Below are 21,639 nucleotides of genomic sequence, written 5' to 3' on the forward strand. Positions count from 1 at the left end.
AATGTAGGAACTTGGAGAGTACTGGGGATATTCGAGATGGTGCAGAACAGATGGGGAATGAAATAAAATAAATGATGTAGCAGGACAATTGCTGTGGTTTTGCCATTGCCATTGTAAGAGATTTATGTCTGGTAAATCCAATACATTGTACAAAGCATGGACTGCAAAACTTGCTGTCTCAAACAGCTAATTGATATGAAAATTTTATTTGGATTTTGTTGTAAATGAGATAACATGACATAGGGATAATCATTTTCATCTATTTTAGGAAGAAAAAGAATACAGAAAGCATATTTGGTCAACTAAACAATGGTAAAACAATGGGACTATCAGGGCAATTTGGAGTTCTGTGTGGCTCTTCAAAAGCACTGTGAAGAGTGTGAGCCAGATCTTTGTCTCCTTGAAATTGAATCAAAGTTATGAAAGCCGATATCAGCAAAGCATCTAGCTTGCCTTTCATTACTTATCTGACTTGAAGCCACAAAGTAAACACATGCAACAAAGTATAATATTTGCAAATGACTCTTGGGAGATCTGCATTGGTAATTTTGGCAATTTATTGACTGCTGTTCTACAGAAAACCCAGTATCATCCTCACTTCCAGGTTTGATATACTCCTTTCATCTCTGAATAGAAGAAAGTGTGACATAGCAAGTGTTTATACACTTCTGGCATTTGCCATTAGAAGAGATAAAAGGAGGATTGAAAATTACAATGGTATCCTGTTAGAGCTACTGCCAGTGTTTGGTGACATCAGAAATTGGATAGCAACTTTACTTGACAAGGAGGAATCAAATTCCCTTGGAATATTACTGTCAGTATGTGTCCAGGCTAAGCATTTCCATTCAATTTGTTCTGAACTGCATTAGCTCCTACATCCTTGCTCTGTGTGCTTCCAGCTTTTTAGTTATTCTTGGGGATTACACTGTATAGTCTTTATTAGGTCTTACACTGTATAAATGGGCTGGTTAGGTGAGTCTTCTTAATGCCAAGTCCGATACAAAGCTTGCCATTGCCAGCAGTAGAACATTGGGTAGTTTACACCTGAAAATGCAACAGGATCGCAGTAAGTATGAAGATGCGACTGATGTGATACAGCTGTGGCTGAATTTAGTAGTAATCCAAATGATATGTTGATGTACAGATGCAAGATAGAACTGGAAGGAAATAGGACTCCATGGCAAAAATTGGTCTTTAACTGCACTATGTAATGCTATGAAAAATCAAGACTTGCAGACAAATTGGATACAATTCAAAGATAGTTTAAATGAGCCAGCTCTCTGTTGGTGCTGACTGAGAAAACTATAGAAGTATTATCTGTATCGGCAGTATAGCAAGAAAAAAAAATTGCATTTGCAAGCTGTGATAGTCTTATTGGTGCATGACAACATTGCCTTATGGCAGAAGCAAAAAAAACATAGAAAACACAGTGAAATAGTATAACCTTAGAATGATTAACTTTCAAAATAAAGGAAGATCCTTTTGGGTATATCTAAGTACATTTTTCTGTGGGAATTTAGGAGATCAATATTATTCTTTTGAAAAGCTTTTCATTGCATATGGAAGAAAAATTAAGTAGAGATGGTTTTGAGTTCACCATGGCTGCAGTTGAAGGTAGGTTGAATCCTACAGCTGGATTCTAGATTCAAGAATAGCAAAAAATGTTTATAGGTAAGATTACTGGAACTAGAGCTGCACAACGTGAATGACTGGGGGATTTTTGATCTATAGAAAGTGTAGACTCTCAATGGTAGACTTACTGTATGACTTTTTGCACAGATTCTCAGGTTTGCTTGCCATCCCCAGGATATTTCTATTGAAAGAGAAAAGTGTTGATTTAAACTGCCTTGTAAGAATATTACAAGAATTAAATAACGTTAGTGGACTTATTGTGAGGATTATCTATGTTTCCAAATTCCCTTTGAAAAAAATCGACATGTTAAGTGCTAAGTAATTTGAATCATATTAACTAAATTGCAGGCTAACCTGACATATTTAATATTTACAATGATCTTCAATGGGAAAATACATAAAATATGTGTAAGAGATTTACTTTCAGTTCCATTTGCCTAAGAAATATTGGGTACATTGTATTTTCATTTGTGACAGAATTCATATGCATGATTTTGATACACTTAGGAAGGAATTAAAACTTGCGAGCAAGTGTGCTAGACCTTGGAGAATTCATACTATAAATTCATGAATTAGGATGCCAAGGGATTAACCAGGTTATCCAGATTAGGCTTGTAATACAAAGCTGCTTCATTAATACAAAAGCTTCTTTCAGCTGTAAAATGATTTACTAACATTTTACCTAGCAAGCTGCTGATTCTTTCTCAGTCGGTCTGTTTTAGCAGTGTCACCACCTGTTGTTAAAGCCTGGGGGAGAGGCAGGTCAGTTAAATGCGGAACATCTAACAGGTAGGCGTGTTCATAATGTAACTCTTGCAGTATCACCCACAGAAATGGAGCTATTTGTGCCTCCTTCCCCCCACCCCATCTTGCTCCAGAGTCAAGGCACTTGAGTTTCATGTGAATTTCTACTGGTGGTGTAAGGGCACACACCACCGGGTGGTTCTTCCTCCAGTCTCTAGAGGTCAGTGACATATACATGCATTCTCCAGCAGAGAAGATACCACAGAGAGAAATCACAACCCCTGAACATAGTGGCATTTGCCAGTGTAATTCCCATTTACAGAGCAGAGTATGTGCTTTAGAGAAGTCTAAATAGCGCACTGATATTGTGCCAAGAATGCGAATGATTGTTGTTGTTTTCCTGTTGTGTAGCTTTAAAGATATTCTGTTACCTGCAGTGCATTCTGCAGGTTTAGGGGTAGCAATATGGTTGCATTACATATTAACACTTGCCTACGAAACAGATTTGCAATCCAAGTAGGTGAGACCAGTTTTCAAGCCAGCTGGAAACAGGGATAAGCGTGTCTCACCCAGTGACCCCTGTCTTAAAGGGAGGTTGTTTTGTAATACATAAAAAATCCTTTCCACTTCCCACTTCTGTCCTGAAAATAATGAAACCTCAGTGCTCCGTGAGTGGCTGTCTTCCATTCTTATTTCGTAGTGACCTATCTGATCATGCTGGAGTGTTCTTCATTTCAAACTGCTGCAGAGGCGAAAGTGTTCTACAATGGCATTTTAAAAATTCTTTAGAAAATTACCATTTGGTGTATCTACAGTACATAGCAACTGCAGTAAATTCTGACAACCACTTAGCAAGGATTATACATAACTACTTGAAATCAGTTTTCATTGCCATCTGTTCTCTGAACAAGAGAACTGAGATAACTAAGGTAAATGCTACAACAGGGCATAGCACGTAGAGCTGCTTACTGGTTGGAACTCTGCACTGTTTACCAGGTTACTTTTGCCGTTATCTAAGATGCACCACAGAGCTGATATTGCAATCGATGGTAAATGTTTTCTCTCTTAAATCATACCACCTTTATAGTAGATTGGATCCCAGCATTAATAAAACATGGTATCTAAGTGCAAGAATTAATTCAGTACAAGAGATATCTGAAGATGTCAGGTAATTAGTCACCCTTCTTTTCAGCTGAAAAGATTCAACTCAATTTCCTATTGATAGATTGCTGCCAGGAATGCTGGATCAATAATGTAAAGCATTTTGGGATTGTAACAAAAGGCACAGTGCTTAACAAAAGCCAGCATCATTGTGGTTTTTGTTATAATCCCTCTCAGTGGACTTGGGTTTCTGAGATGTGGCATCCTGCTTGTATACAGCCAAAGGTCAGATAGTCTGTACTGACTGACAGAATAGATGTTGGTCTTTCAGATTGCTCAACTAGAGAGAAAAGAATTGATTCAGGTCACCCAGAAACAACCTCAGGTTTCCCCAACCTGAGTGAGTAACAGACCATACAAAACAAGAGCTTTAAACTAGGCATGGAGCAAATGCTATAATCGTTTTGTATTTCTAGCATGATAGTATCCAGGCATCTGAACAAACACAAAGACAGAATCCCCCTGCCCCAAAGAGTATATTGGAGTTTTATACCACTAGCCTTCACCTGAAGATTGTCATAATCCAATTTAATTAACAGATCTGTTTCTAACATGTAAGACAATGCTGAAGGCAATGATGTTCTTAAGTGCAATATGAAATATAAAGCACATTGTTTTTGTGCACAAAACATGCTTTACATTTATCAAATATTATCTCACACAACTAGAAATTGTAACAAACCAGTAAAGCTGGTGTGGGCTACTTGCACTCTGTTTCTATCCAGATTTCCTTTCAGCTATGTTTTTGCTAAGTCTCATTAGGTATAGTAAAAAAATGAAGACTAGGAGTGGCTGGATCTTGTTTTAATTTTATTTGAACCCTTACATGTTTGGGTGTTTTAAAATAGCAGCTCTATCTCTCACTATCCAAGCTCTGCTTGTGTATTGCAAACAAGCAGCCTTTAGGTTTTCATGTTGCAGATGAGAACAGTGGAGCTTTTGGCAGGAGAGGAGTGAAGAAAAGTTAATTTAGAAATAGAGAAAGCAAGGCCTTATTTTAGATATAATTTTTGTTAATTCAGGACAGTCAGCTTTACTTGTTAAACTGTTTGAAATAGGGCAAGGGTGAAAAAATGAAATAGAGAATGATGTAGGCTGAGTATACTTTATCACCTTTGAAGCTTACTTATCATTATTTTCCTTAATAAAATGATAAAACCTACAGAAAAAACAGGAAATGGAGATGCTCTGCTACACTGCTGTCAGTGGCAATATACAAATGGTGTCACCACTGCTCCCTGCCATCTGAAATATTTGTCTGAGCTCCCACGAGATTTATTTATTTTGTGGGGAGAAGGAGTGAACTAGAGTTAATACCATCACAGAATGAGTGTTTCAGTCACCTATATACCTCTCTGGACAATTCAGAGACTTGTGTGTTTTGTAATGCTTCTTATTTCTGTTGCTACCCTTCCCTATAAAAGTTATTCCAAAAAGTGCATCTGGTGACCGCTCTCCAGTATTGTCCTTTCAGAGGGAGTTCCTCATCATGGATAGGAACAGAAAAGCTGGCTGAAGCCAGAATGCTCTTTGGATCAGCCTTTTCCTGTTGTTAATGATTATTGATAGCACTTTAATTTCTGTAATTATTTATTTCTTATATCCTAAACTTCAAGTTTATAAAAAAGTGAGTGGGTTGAGTCCGAAATCCAAATAATAGAGGAAAAAGTAAATATATTGCAGTTTCTCTAGCAAGTAAACATAAATGGGACAATCCAAAAAGCATTTTTTGATCTATACTTCTCAGTTGCCTATCAATTAAAAAAAGCCACAGACTTCCTGTCTTACACGCTATTGCACTAAAACATGAGTAACAGTGGGGCATGAAAGGTTTGCAAGATAGACCAAATTCTTTTTCCCAAAAGAAGGCCGGTTCCATATTCGGGCCATATATAACACTAGTTTTGTAGTCTCTGCTCTGCCACAGACTTCCTAAATGACTGTGGGCATTTCAGCTAATTCTCTGAGCCTGAACTCCCCATCTGTAAAATGGGAATGATAACATTTCTAGGCTTCAGCAGAGGGTTATGATGATAATTATATTAAAATTGGATAGACAAGTGTGCCTAGGCAGATAATCTAATTGTATACCACACCTGAGGTTGCTTGGAGGTTATACAGTCCATGCCAAAAACAGCTGGTACAGACAGCATCCCAGGCATGGATCTGGGCAGAGAACAAGACAGTAGATTATCTTTAGGGAAGCTGGCAAACATTCTAAAATAATATCCATAATTTAGGCAAAGTTTGACATATAATCCCTTTAGTTTTGGGATCTATTTAAGTCTCTTTGCAGTGTATGTTTAAAGATTGGATTGGGCCCCAGATGTCAGGGTACTGAGTGCACTCTAATACCTATATGGCTTTACTTCCCCTGAGCAGCCTCACCTTGGACCTCTATCCACACCCTCTGCCCATGGCCCAGGAACTCTATTTAAACTCAGGCCTGGACCTTCAATCCTTGCTTAAGCTATGTTGTAGGTGTTCCTTCTTCCAGTCCCCTCTCTGGCCTTGTTTCCTAGATGGAACCATGACCTATGTTGTAGTTTTGTCTCCAGTCTTGTCTCTGGCTCTATCTCCTGCTGTTCCTAGCTGGACTCCCTGAATGGACCACGGATCTAATTCATAACCTTGCCTTGTCCGGAGCTGTGGACAGACCATGTTATCAACTCCCAGCTCTGCCCATCCTGCTCAGATCCTGTGGGACTGCACCCTGGTTGATGAGGACATTGCCTGTTTTATTGTCACCCACAGCTTCTGGCTTGTTCCCCTACATGGAGCAGCCCTGCTCATGCTGCTCCCTGACACCAGATCTGGCGTTGTGTATATCCAGCGTAACTCCATTGAATGAACTGACTCAAGTCAGATGTAATCAAGTCAACTGAGTTATCCTAGATATGAAGATCCAACTTCATACCTGAGAATACAGGCCAGTTTAAAACAAGTAGCAGTGGCCAGTAGTTACTTTAGAGGATGCTGTCAAGCATGTCATATTGGAATGTTTCATACCATACTGCCATAAAACACATGTTATCTAATGTGACATAATGGGTGTTACAAAGGTGTAGAGTGTTCATGTGATGTATGTGCATAACTCCATTAGCACTAATAGGAGTTAAAGGGCATAGGCTACAGGAAGAGAAGAGGCTATTTCCCTGAGTGTCAGAGACTAATAAAAGTGACATTTCAATTTGGATGCCCAACCTTCAATTTAGGCAGCAAGTGCTTCAGATGAATCTTTTGACAGTTACTGTGCTGTAATTAACTTCAGGCTCAAATGGAATTGTTTATACTATTTCATTAGTTCATTCACTGGGTTTAAGATCTGCTTTGCTCTTCCCTTCTGTGACTTTAGGGGGAACATATTCAGCTGTATTTAGAAGTTTTGTTCTCTTGGTCCACTGTTAAAACTAAATCATGTATGTATCATTTTAAAGGCTTGATTCACTTAACTCACATATATACCTTATTTCTTGATTTAAAAAAAAAAATATTTTACTCTTGATAGATACATTCATTTTCTTACCCTTTGGCAGAACAAGCTGTATTCAGTTCATGAAAAGAATCACCAGCATTGTGCATAATCAACAGAATTGTTAAACAAATGTAGTGGCTTGCTCAAAGCAATGCATAGCCACTGAGAGCTATAAGGGCTGCAGTAGGACCCAAATTATTTGATGGCAGTAGAACTACACAAATGTTACTGAAGGCAAGGACTAATTTGCATAAATTTGACTTTCAGATGTCAAAGTGTAGAGCTGGTAGTTTCAGTCAAACCAAACTGGAAGCTGCTGGTGGCTGTCAAAGACAGAAAGGTATTGTTAAAAACTCACAGGAGATCCTTAAGAGTCAACTGTTCTTCCTCGCTGTTCTACTGCATGCTAAGGAAACTCAGGATAATGTTAATCATTGGAAGACAAATCTACCAAATCAGTTTTCCGCAGTACCAACTCCCAAACCCAGCTCTCCAGCTTGATAGAGAAGCAACCATTAGCTCATGGATCTCTTTGAATTTATCTTGGTCACTGTGGGCTGTTTACTCTGTGGATCTAATGTCCTCTGTGGCATACCTCGCTCCACATGCATGCATCCTGGCTGTCTTCTTCTGGCAGGGCAAGGTGCTCTGGATTTGCACTGTATCCTGTTTCCAGTGTTATTGAAATCTTGAGATGGGATGGAGTACACCACAACCTTCTCTCTGGCTGCACACCTGGCTCATCTTTCAAAGGAGGCCAAGGCAAGGAGGAAGGTAGCGTACATCTGGGTCTCTGGATTCTGTATTACTATCAAATTGAATAGCTCATTTCGTGCTTGAAAGTTTCACACTGAAATACTTCTCAGGTAATGGTTTTCCTTGTTTTTAGTTTCTTTATTTTTTAAATTCCTGATCAGTCATCTTAGAGGATCTTGCTTAATCAGAAAAGAATGAAGGAGATTTATTAGCAGCCAAAGAAAATAAGGTGTATTCTATTTAAATCTCCTTGATGTTTCTCTGACCTTTGCTGATTTTGTTTACCTGACAGACTTCTTTGAAATGTCAGTTCTTACAGTTAACTCCATTTGTATTAGGCATTCAGCTAATGAGAGTGCTTGGTGTGTGATTGTAATGTTGCATTGCCACTTCCATTCAGACAACAGAAATATCCTTTTCTAAACCAGATATGTGGCCTGGAGTAGCTAATAGAGTTTGTGGTGCGCTTTATGGAGAGACTGCATACAATAAAAATCCTGAGACTGAATACTACAGTTACATTTGTACAAGTGAATAATTGTACATGCTGAATCTTGTGACTGTATGTGATCTCTTTTTCCTTTTGCATACCTTGTTCTCTCAGCTGAGGAAAGGTATTATTGATAGGTCTGTCACAGTCATCCTTCAATCAGTTCTTTGTTGGTGTCTCAGTGTGATGTTTAAAAAAGTAGAGTGATGGAACTTACGCCAAACTCAAACTTTCTTTTTCTTATACCTTTCATGCTCCCTCTCCCCTCCAAACTTCTTGTCTTGTGCTTATGTTTTCTTGAATTAAGGCCTGGCTTAGCACTGCCTGTGATACCTGGCTCTTCTTGGTACTCCCTACTTTGGTAGAAATGAGGCCCTGATGAAATCTATGGTTTCAGTCTCCTCAGGACTTATGCTTTGATTCCTGATGCCCAGCCTGGTGTCTCTGACTATCAAAAGGTATGACTTTTAAATGGCATCATTTTGGAAATAAATCCATTATCCCTTCATTGGAGCTTGTTAGAGTAGAGTTTATTTCAGGTTATATGAGTGAGTTTCCCCTTTCAAGCCGTAGCATTAAAGTTCTGATCTTATAGTTGTCCATAACAAATCCTTGCAATGTTGCTTTTTAATTGGTCTTCTGTAATCCTTTTGACCAGAAGACACCATACCACACAAGTCTTTTTTTTTCTTCTTCTTTTCCATCTTTTTCTGAGGGACACAAGAAATAGACCCTTGCTTGACCTTGTTATGCCTCCCGCTGCCTGCAGTGCTGAAGATTACAAACAGGTCTGTCTGGACAGAGCAGTGCCATAGTGTAACTATGAGGGTCAAAAAAGTCTATTTTGGGCAATGCTTTCAAAGAGGTGATGCCGCCAAATTGTCATATCCTATTTGCTCATCTGAGTTGCCTTGGAGGAACAGTGTCATCAGCGAAACCACTGTTGTTCTGTAACATGAAATGACAGATCAATACCAGCATTTTAATAAGTTCATTTTAATAAACACTGCCAACTTAGGCATTTTTGCTATGCAAAAACTCACAGTGCTTCCTAAATAGAACAGCTACTACTGTTCATTCTGCTCAAGATCTTCTAAAAGACTGTGCCATGATCAAACTCAAGCCAGAGATACATTAAAAGTCATGTGCCCTCATCTGAGACAGGGTGGTATCTTTTTCTCTATTACTCAGGTTGGGTAGGGGCTGCCATGCTAATAAGCATGCTTCATTTCCCGAATGTGTCCAGCCCTGAGCTGACTCTGTCAGAGCATTTAACTGTGCCATCAGACATTTTCTTTCAACATCCACAGACATACCTGTGATGAAAATAAGATAAAATAATGCCAACCAGACAATCTTGCATTGTCCATTGTTATTCTATTGCCCATGCTGATGCTCTGAAAGCATGAAACATCAGTCTGGAAAGCCTCAGAAACTTATTTACAGAATAAAAACAGTGGTTCAGAAAACAATAAAATCAGTTTTGGATTGAGTTATGTTGTGTGAGGAATTGATTGTGTCTTCCAGGCAGGCTTTGAAAATGAGGAGTTTCACCTTTGAAGTCTTTTGTGGAATAGCACACTTGCTAACGTAAACTGGGAGTCTACACAAGTGATTGTATCCTATGGAGTCCCTTCCATTGTGCAGATTAGGCTGTGAATGTGTCACAAGACGAAATGAAATGCTTGAGTGCTTGCTTTTTTCTTATATTTTTATGAAAGGCAGAATGAGAAGTAATTAACACAATTAAATAGGAGGTAGGTGTGTTACAAGTAAGAAAGGAGGAAACCATCTCTGGCTTTGTGAAGGTGAAGCAAAAATGAATATAGTATATTTTATTCTCTTATGATTATTTTAGCACTCATGACAGTAATTTTTCATACCATCCTCAGTAAATGATACTGGGGTAACTATTCTAAGGTTCTAAATGCAGCTATATCCATAAGGGAGAGCAGCTCTTGGAATACCAGTTCTTTGTGATTCCCCCTCAGCCCTTGAACTTATGGTGGCTCATCTTAGGAGAACATTTCTTGAGATCTTTGCTGTCTATGTCCATTAGAAGTCTGTGTCTGATCCCTTGATCCCTGGATAGTCCCAATGAATATCAGTGGGACCTCTTGAGGAGTGAGGCACTATTTAACATATGGTGCCAGAGTAATCAGGCCTGCAGGAAGTTAGTCAGCATTACAATACGCCTGTGCTGTATACCTGCTAAGGTCTTTATGGTAACCTTCCGTAGGGACTTGTGCAACTGAGTCTACAAATTACTGCACAGAATCAGTGTTTGGATAAAAGTTTAAGTCTTAACTTTTAAAGGTAAAATTAGATATGCAAAAATTCAGTTTGGATGCATCCGAACTCTTAATTCAAATTTGGAGCACTTGTAAAGCTTTATTTACATTTCAAAACAAAGACATATTGAACCAAAAATAAGAAATTGAATGTCAGTAATGCTGAAATGTTTCTTTATTTTGGGGGGAATGTGTTAACTACAAACTTCATAAGTAATTATTTCCTGTGGGAAAAAAAAAGTCTTAGTCCACTGGCATTTTTGATAAAAAGAAAATGTTACCCTTAATGCAGAATGCTCTCGTTTGAGGAGACAGTGTTACGCAGGCACAAGCTTTATGTCAAACTGACAGAGGTACTTACATAGATGAATATTTGACTCTGAGGTAGTGTTCATGAAATAGCCATTTGCATGTGGAGATCTGGGCTCAGTTAACTTTTACACTCGAACTGGAAATGAGTGGGGATGTTTCAATCTGGGGTTATATACTGATATGTTAACCCGTGTCATAAATTCGCCATCCAAGTGTCAGTCCATAATACTGTTGTTACTGGAATAACTATGGGAGAGAGCTAAGGCAGGACTGAAATGAAAGGGAACATGTTCAAGAGGTTCCTGTGTGGTACGTACAGTTCCTTCTATTGCTGTCAGCCAACATCCATCTCAATGAGACTATTTGGGACTAAAGTATTTCTCAGTGTGAATATAGGGAGTATAATCTAATCCTTAAAATTTGTCTCTGGACCGATTTGAACAAGGATTTCCAAGAATGATATCAGATATATAAGGCTAGTACAATGGTAATGTAAATCAGTATAGCTCCATTAATTATGGAAAGAATGGAGTTTTATTTTAACCCAGCACCATACTGCGTACAAGGGAGTGACTCCAACTCTAAGTCAAATTCAGTCAAACCATAGGGATACTGTTCTTCCAGTCTAAGTAAAAGAAATCATGTAAGTATTCAGTTGTAGTTGAACATGATGGCTTGTATTATGAAGACATTGTGTCTTTCATTAAACTGTGTTAATATATGTGCAGAAATCAATCAACTTAAGCATGATTTACTATTGTTTTTAGTACAAGCAGTTAAAGGTCTCTCTTTTCTTCTAGTAAGTAATGTAAATGAGCAGAATATTAAATCCTACACTATATCCATTAGGAAATCAAGCAGTTAAACAACTATGAGCAGTTTAATCCTCAGAGCAGTTTAAAAGCTTTTCCATTATGTTATTAACTACACATTAGCAGAGAGTAATGCTTAATGGGAAAAGCCTTCACTATCCCAAAATACACAAATCTGGATAGCATAAAAGTGTTGGCATGGCTTCAAAATATCATTGTGTGATTGTTGCATTTAAAAATTTATATAGGATCTCATTAATGAGATAGTCAGAACCTATGAGATCTTCTATGACATGAGGTTAGCAAGATGGAAGGGATAGCTAATTGTGGTGAAATAATGCCAGGTGCCTTCAGTAATGCTACTTCTTTATAGTGGATTTTCCCTGTGGAATGGACCTGATGTAATGTTTCTGATGCTGATGATCTTTAAAGCTAAAACTGTTTTCTCTTCTGCCGCTCAACTTCCTCTGTTGGATGCTCTGATAAAATCTTAATTACATGGTTGTTAGAACTAACTAGGAATTCTTTAACAAAATCATTTTTGTCAGAAAACAATGCTTTTGGTTTTTTAAAAAATCTTGTAGGAATGCACATTTTTCATTAAATGTTTATTTGAAGAATCTGTAAAATCCATGGTGGATTTTTCATGCAGCAAGAAGTTTCTTCCTTCCCTACACATACATCTCCATTAAAAGACACTCTGCCAGGATGCTCGCTTCTGTGTGAGGTGGCTCAGTTTCAGCTCTCTGTTTGAAACAAATGTGAGCAGAAAATTGATCCTGAATTTTCCCATGTTGTGGGTACATGTCCTAGTCAGCCTGTCCGTGGTAGAATGAAGTTTCCCAAGCTAGACCAAATCATCTAGCCCAGTAGCCTAGCTTTTATTGTATCTAACAGCAGATGCTTAGTGGACAGCTTCAGGGAAAAAAGCTGGTATAGAAACAGCCGCCTTCTTGATCCGGTTTTCCAGCACTCAATTGTTTAGAGCTGTTCAAAAGTAAAGGTTGTGTTAGAATCATGATACTTAATTGCCATGTATTGCCCAACCCATCATTAATTTAAATAATCTTTTTGTAATACAGTTGAATGTATTATATTTATTCTCTGTTTTTTCAACAAGAGGGAAAACCCTTGAAGTTTTCCATATGAGAGTCCTGATGAGAGCTTTGTGAAATGTAATATTCTGGGGAAAGATACAATTCCTCACTTCCATGCCACATTACATATGTGGGTTAAAGTAATGAATGATACTTTCTACTTCTTGAATGATTTGATTCCATATAATATGCCTAATAGGAAGAAATGCTAACATTTTCTTCAGGAAAAATTAGCAACTAAATGCCAGACTGCGTACACACTCATATGTGCATACACACATGCTGAATTTTATATATGTTATATGTGCATCTCAATATATTGATGTGATGTACATGCATATCAATACAGTGTGCGTGGCCACTTAACAATCACAAAATCACACATAAACAAGGTGGTAAACTCAGGTAATGTTGAACAGGCCAAATCTGTGCTCTTGAACAAGTCACAGTGGGATTATTTTTCTATCCATGAATAGCAGAATGGCTGGTAGGTCTTTTACAAAGAAGGGCATGATTGCTCATGCAGCCCTTGGAAACACAGCAAAATCTTTTATGACAGGAATATGGTATTTTACTGTTTGCCTATGGTGATGTAAGATCAACAACATTTTCTTAGTTCAGCTGAGCAGGACGTAACACAGAAAGTGGGGAGACCCAAACTGATTTTGTTTATAGTGCCTTCACTGGAGAGTGGAAGCTCACCAGCCATAGACCTCAGCTGACGGAACCAATCAACTTAAGTATATCTTTTTATGTTTTCCCATAGACAGGCTTGTTGCTTGAGGGGTTTTTTGTTGTTTTTTCTCCAGTCTGTTCCTTGTACGTTGTTTGTAATGAGAGGTTGGAATCAGCATGTTAGTATAGGAAAAAAAAATAGAAGGATACTTACCTCAGAATTGAAAAAAACACTTTTCTACCTGCATACATACATCTTCCTACTTCTGGAGCAAATAGTGCTCACAAAATGAGTCCTTAAAAGGACTGAATGCTTCAGACATCCCACTCTCTTTTGAATTGTTCACTCAGTAGCAATGTCTCAGCAGGAATGGTCTAGTTCGATATGCTCATGCCTGGCTCTCCTGATATTCTTATTCCTCAATTTGAAAATGTTACTAAGTAAAAGGCAAGTTTTACAAAAGATGTCAGCCTGATCCGTACAAATGCTTTATTCTCTGCTCAATTAGAAGCATGCAATTAACTCCTTTACCCTTCTGAAGAAAAAAATATCACAGTTGCAGTGGATACTCAGCAACTATGCAGGCCCAAACTCTGCAAGTGTCTCATATGGCTTCTAACTGTGCTGCCGTTGTAGTTGCCTCTGAAGTTTTGATGCATGTGTCCCTTAAATATTACCTTTGTGTTCAATTTCATTCTTTGATCCCTGTGGAGTTTCGTGTGGAACAGATAGATCATATTGCAAAGCCACTGAAGTCAGAAGGGGTATTGCCACTGGCTCAACAAACTTTCATCAGGCCTGTGCTAAACACTATTATAAAGTCATTTAAATAATGTGCCTGACAAGCTCTTAGAGGCAGTCACATGGTAGAAGTAACAAGTCTCTGACACTGATAAAATAATATGTTTGAAAAATCAAGGTCACGAATGATAAATACATATCTTCTTTCTGCCCATTAAACTACGCAGTCCTCTCCTGATAAATGCATTTTTTTCAGTTCAAGGTAAATTCTTTTGTAAAAGGAAATCACTCTCCCTGATGCTGTTATTTTAAAATGTTTTCAGAGTTATTATTTAGAGATTGTGCATATAAAAGACTGTCATAGCTAACACCAAGGAGTCTTTCTGTACCTCATTCATCAGTCTTAATCCCCCACTGCATTTTCTACATCCATTTCTCCCCTCCACCTACTTCCTGCTCCAATAGCTGGCAAGAGAAACTAGTGTTTCATAGGAAATACACCATCTCTGTGGAGAAATGTTTGAATATACTACTAGGCTTGTGTTTTTCTTTCTTTTTTTTTTTTTTGGTAAAATTAGGGCATGAAAAAGGATAATGAATGTTAAGCAAAGTTAAAAACAGATTTAGGGAGAATTAAAATACAGAAATGTAGGATTAGGTTGAGCTCACACTTAGAGGGATTAAGAGACTTTCATTTGTCCTTTGATCTCATTTGTGTTGCTGTAAAGATCTTCAGGGTCAATGCTATGGAGGATTATCACTGTTCTAAATTATTGTTCGGATTTACAGTAATGGATTACATGCAGAAAAATGGTCTACTGTGGAAATTGCAAAGATACCCTACTCAGTTCCAGCCTCCCATTTTAAACTGAGGCACCAAATCCCAGCAAAGGCTCTCCACTTAATTAGCCTGGAAGAGAAAGCTACCACACTCTGTGAAGAGCAGTAATTGTTTTCTGCTTGGCTTACATGGTGGGCGAAAGCTATGAGAAGTCGTCTGGTTTCATTGCACATGAATAGAGCATAATCCAGGGTTTACAGTGGAGGAATAACAGTTTTGCATCTACCCACCCAGTATAGCTGGCCTACTTTAATGAGCGTTGCTCACTTTTAATGAGCATTGGTCTGCTGAATTTCACCTGTGAGAGATGGAAGCGCTTGAACATGTTTCTCACAAGAGAAAAGCCGACAGTGGGCTGTATCCTTACCTGCTGTGCATTGGCAACATCCCTGGGAAGTTACAGTGTCGTTTACAACAGTTTTCCATCTGGCCTTACATTGATAGCCACAGACTATCATAGAGAGTTCATATTTCCAGAAGTGACTTCTAGGCACACAGGACAATTGCTAATAGGAATGAGTCATAATTTTCAACTCTTTTCCATCACTGAGCAGATTTTCTCCCTTTCTTATTCTTTTTATTTTAAGCTACTCTGCCAAAATTCTCTTCCTTTTTTCAGTTAAATGCTTGTGTCTGCTCCATGCTGTAAAGTGTGTATGCAATATATAGTGCTAATTATCCAGTCTTTTCCTCCTTTTTATGATTGTATTCCAAACTCCTTTTTATTTGATAATAGCTCAGATAACCATGTGATATTATCTAGCCATTGGGCAGTCTTACTTAATGATATACATTTCACATTTGGAGGCCATGAAGCCATAAATTCAAATCCCTGGCAGGATCAACTTGTCCTTCATCTTTCAGAGGTACGGAAATTGAATTCCATGCAGTGTAGTGTGCAAGTCATTTGGATGAGACCTTATTAAACTAAGGTCCTGCTGGTTTTATATAGATTTTACAGATTCCATATCACCTTCCCTCGAGGTAGAGGCTAGCTTTAGAGCCCTCAGCCAAATTTTCACTCCTTGTCATACAGAGTGCCCTGTGAAATGGTTACTTTCCTTTCACCCTAAAAGTGATGTCATTTATAATGCCTGAATAATGATGTGGTTTTCTTTTAGACAAAAGCTTCTATAACTCTATCAGCCCTGCAAAGACTTAGTGACCTGTTTAATTTTATACATTGCCAGCTCTCACAAAGTGAGTAGTCTCACTGATTTGTGGATGAAAAACTCAACATGTTCTCTCTGAACCATTGCAGAGAACTGAAATTGGCAATGGCGGTGGTGGCAGCATCAATAAATGTAACCAAATTGCAGTAAACTACATGAAGGTGCATTGACCTAAGGAAAACTGTATGGCAGTATTCCTGATTCTGTAAGTACAGGGAAGACCAGCAGGAACTAAAATTAACAAGTGAAGAAAAAGGTGAGACTTCGGTATGGCAGGCTCAGCGCTTGCAGCTAGGAGCAGTCACGCTCAGTGGGGCTGCTTGACTATAGCTGTGCCTCGTAGTTCTGTTGGCACAATCAAGACGACTCAGTGCAGTGTAGAGTAGCGTGAGGAGTCATGAACTGCTTAAAAAAGGAGGGGATGGAATGGACCATATGAAAAAAACACCTGTTTCTAAAACGATCCGATACTACCTCTACATGGTAATACTAACCAACCATATAGTGTTGCTGTATCTACAAAACTGACATAGGTTCCTTTCTGAACAGCTAGTTGAGACTTTGATAGCTATTGTTTGAATTGAGATAAGCAGGTGTAAAGCCTAGCTAAGTGCTGATCATCTCATGAGTCAACAGGAATAAAGAGAGCTCGGCAACTCATCCTGGTAGCTTAGCACATTTGAGGAAAGATAGAGTATTTCTAGTCACTGTAATAAGATTAACAACAAGCAGTATTAGATACACAAAAATATTCCTCTGTTTTTAATACAAGTGAAGCTATATTTTATATGCAAGCCACAGAGGGACAGGAATGACTAAAATTATTGCAGGTTTTAATAGTGAGAATTCAGTTTTGTTCTTTGAGCACAGCAGTATGTTTCTGACAATGCATAAGGGTTTTTTAAAGCACACTGTAGTAAGTTTTATAAAATAAACCATATTCTATTGAACCCAGTCCTTCATTGCTTATTGTCACAATTAATGCCATGGAAGTCAATATTTTGTCACAAGGACACAGTAAATGATAGTGCATTGCTGAACCATCCCCAGGAGCATCTATGTGAAGAATTATGGTGCAAGGGGATCCAATTCTCTTTCTTTTCCTTCCCCATTGCTTCTAGGAGGTTGTAATTTGTAGTCAGTGACAGTGTCCCAGGCTTAGGTTGATTCAGATGAGCTGGTGTCCTGTATATCTAGACTTCAAATTGCACGTACAGTGAAAAGAGATGTGGGGGTTTAAGTGGGGGTTTTATTCCTTTACACAAACATGTGGGCCAGATCATGCTCTGGCCCAACTGAACTAGCATCACTGAAGTCAATGAAACTCTTGAGAAATAGCCATGGTAAAATCAGATCTTGCATTTTTCTTTATTTTTCTTCCAGGTAATTTTGAATATCTATATTTTCTTTAGTAAAAGATTCTGGCTGAACAGAATTAAAATTCCTACCTCATCCATGTGCTATTTAAAATAATTTTGATTTAAAAGCAACAACTGATTGGATACTGCTAGATTTTCTAAGCAGTCTTGTACTTTGTCATAGTCTCTTTTTTTTCTTTTTTCGTTAAAGCAAGGACAACCAGTGGGTATGTGAGTCAGTCACTGGCTCTGAAACAGCTGTATGCTTAATAATGATTGTAGTCTGTAAAATTCCCATCACAAGCAAATGCACAGAACAGATTAGCATAATCCAACTTTGAAAGGAGCTGGAAAGTTTCCAGGTAACATGGAATTTTCGTTGCCACAAGGTTTATCAGGGTAATACTTTGAGGTCTCTCTGGGACATAGGAGCTAATTAGACAATGCCCTGAGAAAATACCAATCCCTTGTCACAAGGTAACTATTCTCTGACCTTGATCTCTGGCCAAATTGCTCCAAACATTAACCAGCTGGTAGGTGGACATGCAATTTCTTTTTTCAAACATTTAAGCTAAGAAGCAGTGCATGGACAATTAGCTTGCCTGTACACACTTTTCTGTCTGGGTCATTACTGGAGATTGAACTGGAGATTTCTCCTTTCCACATCAAGGTCCTTCCTAGCTGTACTGCAGGAATATACCTGCTAGCTGAAACACTGAAATTGTACTCTAAACTTCAGAAAAAATGTCAATGCAAAGGTGGCAGTAGGGTGTGAACTGCAAAGCTTTTTAATATTATAGAGCATCATGCATGGTGACTTAAGGGGCTGGCTAATACCAGTTCAGCTGTAAGCATAAATGTGAATTAGATCTATTTGCATATTCTTTCCCGTTGAATTATAGGTCTAGCTTATATTAGTTACCTTGCAGTCATCCATTGTACATATAGAAGAGTAAAATGGATTGAAAAATTACTAAACCAGCCCAGAGGACAAAGTTAATGGTGCCTACCCTTTATAAACGGGAGTCAAAGACTATCAAAGTTAAGCAAAAAATGCCTCTTGGTAACATCATGTAATTGTATTGCAGGGCAATATAGTACAAGCTTTCTTTGATCTTCTCAGAATCAGACAGATTCCATTACACTTCCCTTTTGTGTTTCAAGACCAACCTTTCATTACAAACCAAACCAGGAAAGCAGTGCTTACTCATATATTCGAGCCTGCTCAGAAACTTGTTGTAAATAACATCTTCAATTACCAGGAAATGTTGATATGCTGCTTCTTCTAAGCCAGCTTTTGGGGATGACTTGGAAACTCAGCCTCACATTACATGATTTATTGTTTATCTTCTTTTTTTTTTAAAGAAAACACAGAATAAATATGCCGGACTTATATAAAGGTCATTAAGCTTTTCATGGCCTTTAAAGGCTTTTATGTTTTAAGTGTCTACCTGTCTCCTTGCCTATCATTCAGGAAAGTGCAGAGCTAATGAAGAGCTCACTGGAGCTTTCAAAGTTGTCCCCTCCAGGTTGCTGTCAGATCATCTGCTACACCTTCAGTAACAGGAATGTTGCTTAAAAACCAGACATGCTAAACCAGCCATTGCAGGACAGAAAGAAAGTGCTGTCAGGATTAAACTAATAGTGACAATTCTATTTTATCTGGTGGTCAGGCAACTTAGGCAGTCTCCTGCCAAATGCCATTTTTTCTCTTTACCCCAGTTGCCCTGTTGCAAAACAGCTGGTTATGATTCTTTATTTTGTCTATTGAAACCACAAAACCCCCTGGAGAAGAGATTTTCTTATTCTGTATGTAATACGTCAAGTGTGATGGATCTCCAACTGAGAGCCTTTTAATTCTACCATAATATGAATAGCAATTGTTCAGTGTCTATCTGGGAAAACATTACTTGCAAATTTATCCTGATAGGTTTATGGAACAGCCATCTAGGAATCTAATCTTTACCCATATCTAATGCTTACAACATGGATATAAATGGAAGCAATGAAATGCATTTTCTCAGAAGACCAGAGGAAAAGAAATATTCTCCTAATGAGGAACTTTTACTTGAGAAACTTCTTTTGTTGTTGTTTTTCCTGCTTGAAGAAAACACCTCATTTTTGATGTCAAGCTGTAGCAGGGAGACAGAGACGAATTTCAAAGGTGAGGGCTGGCTGAGTTCAGGGTATTGTTTAGTTGTTTGGAAGGTTTTTAAACAGTAGTTTTGTAAGTATTTTACAAAACGAACAAGCTGCCTTTTCCAGTGGTTTCTATTGCTCATACAAGTTTGTCTCTTTTTCCTTTGCTTTTGGCAACAGTAGGTGGAAAAAATCCTTCATTCTGCCACCTGTTGTTGCCAGGACTGGTGGCAAAAGATTGAGGCGGGGGAAGGAGTTACTAACAAATTAGTCAGCTGAGGTTCCTTCTGATATCTAACCCATGTTACAGTGGTAGAGCAGGTGATATTTTTCTGGTTATGGCTTTTCCTCAGATTTTCAGGAAGGGAATTTTCAGTGTTTCTCTAGGAGAGAGAGGCACCCAGTTTTGTTTGCAAATCCAGCTCTGACCAGTCTCATTCTCAAATTTAGAAAATCTCAGCCTGAATCTCTATTTGAAGAAACAGACTGTGGAAGAATGGGGAAAGGAAGGATGACACTAAACATGCGTTTAGATCTTTACCTGTTTCTAGGAAGTCATGTCATATTTGACACCATTAACACACAAGAAACTGAAACAGTAAATAGCATACATTAAAGTGAGACTCATAGATTTCTATATATTATCTGTGTTTGGCTTGCAGGTTCAACCTTGGAGGCTAATTCCAAAAATCTTCCTTTCTTGTGCCCAAAGACCAGATTTTGGTGAAATGATAGATAGTACTTTTCTAAAGGGGATCTGAAGAATGCAGGATTAACTTAATATTTCTTCTGAGCCTTCACTAAATATTACCTTAAGCTGCTTTTGCTCACGGTGTGGTGGGTAATTAGCGCTACTAGAGGCTTCCAAAGCATCTGAGCATTGTGGGATTCAGGGTCAGTGGTGCCCCGCTCGTTAGTAATGAACTGTCTTTACTGAGTCCATTGGCTTTTGCAAGTTCTTCATTTAAAAATACAAGCTTTCAAGGAGTGTCTGTATTGCCTTTCCTCAGGAAATGCAATAATTGTCTCAGGAAAATCAGTGATACAGTCATTCATCCTTAAAAAATGCAGTGTACAACTTATTTGTCATCTTTAATAACAACAGATCCACAAAGGATGCTGAATGGATTTTTGAGCTTTCAGGGTACAGTAGTTAGTTAGTTTGCTTTTACCATTTCATCTTCTTAGTGGTAGTTCTTGCCCACTGTATTCCTAGGATGTAAGTAATTCAGTTGAATTGATTTGAATTAGTGTGATTTTCAAACCCAATGAAATGGGAAACAAACAAACAGATAATCCAACACAACACTGTGTTTCCTTCATAAAAAATGAAGGTGCTATTATGGATAGCAGCCATGGAACATATAAAATATCTGAAGAATTCTGTTCTAATCTGTAGAAATCAAACTGTGGACACACGAAAAAGTCCCAAAGGCTATGTGAAAATTAGAGCTAGGCTGGTGATATACAGTATTAGTGCATACAGATTTGGAACTAGTTTGGAGTAGAGAGAAGGGCACAGCTAAGTCAAGGTTAAATAGCTTATGGTCCTAGTTTTCAGACATCAACAGGCTTATACTGATTTATGCCACTGAAGGACCAGGTCCGGTATAGGTGAGAAGAGATCTGATATTACTGAGACTCTGTACTATTGCAGTACTGCTTTGTTTTCTTATAGCACTTGAAGTCATTTAGGAGCAAGCTCAGTTTTCATTTACAATAATGTAGTCTGAAAGCTGCAGGGATGCAATGGGAAAAATGAGTGGCTATTGATCAAAAATGTCTTCGGGCCTCACTGAAATATAAGTAGGAGGTGGAACTGAATGAGGCATTTGGAAACAATAGGCCTGTATATTGAAAGAAATAGCTTGAAGAACGGTTACAAGTGCTGACTGGTGCTGGGAAACAGATACTTTCACCTCCAGATCATTGTCTTGGAGCC

The sequence above is a fragment of the Apteryx mantelli genome, chromosome 17 (genome assembly GCF_036417845.1).
Source record: "Apteryx mantelli isolate bAptMan1 chromosome 17, bAptMan1.hap1, whole genome shotgun sequence".
NCBI classification, from domain to species: Eukaryota; Metazoa; Chordata; class Aves; order Apterygiformes; family Apterygidae; genus Apteryx; species Apteryx mantelli.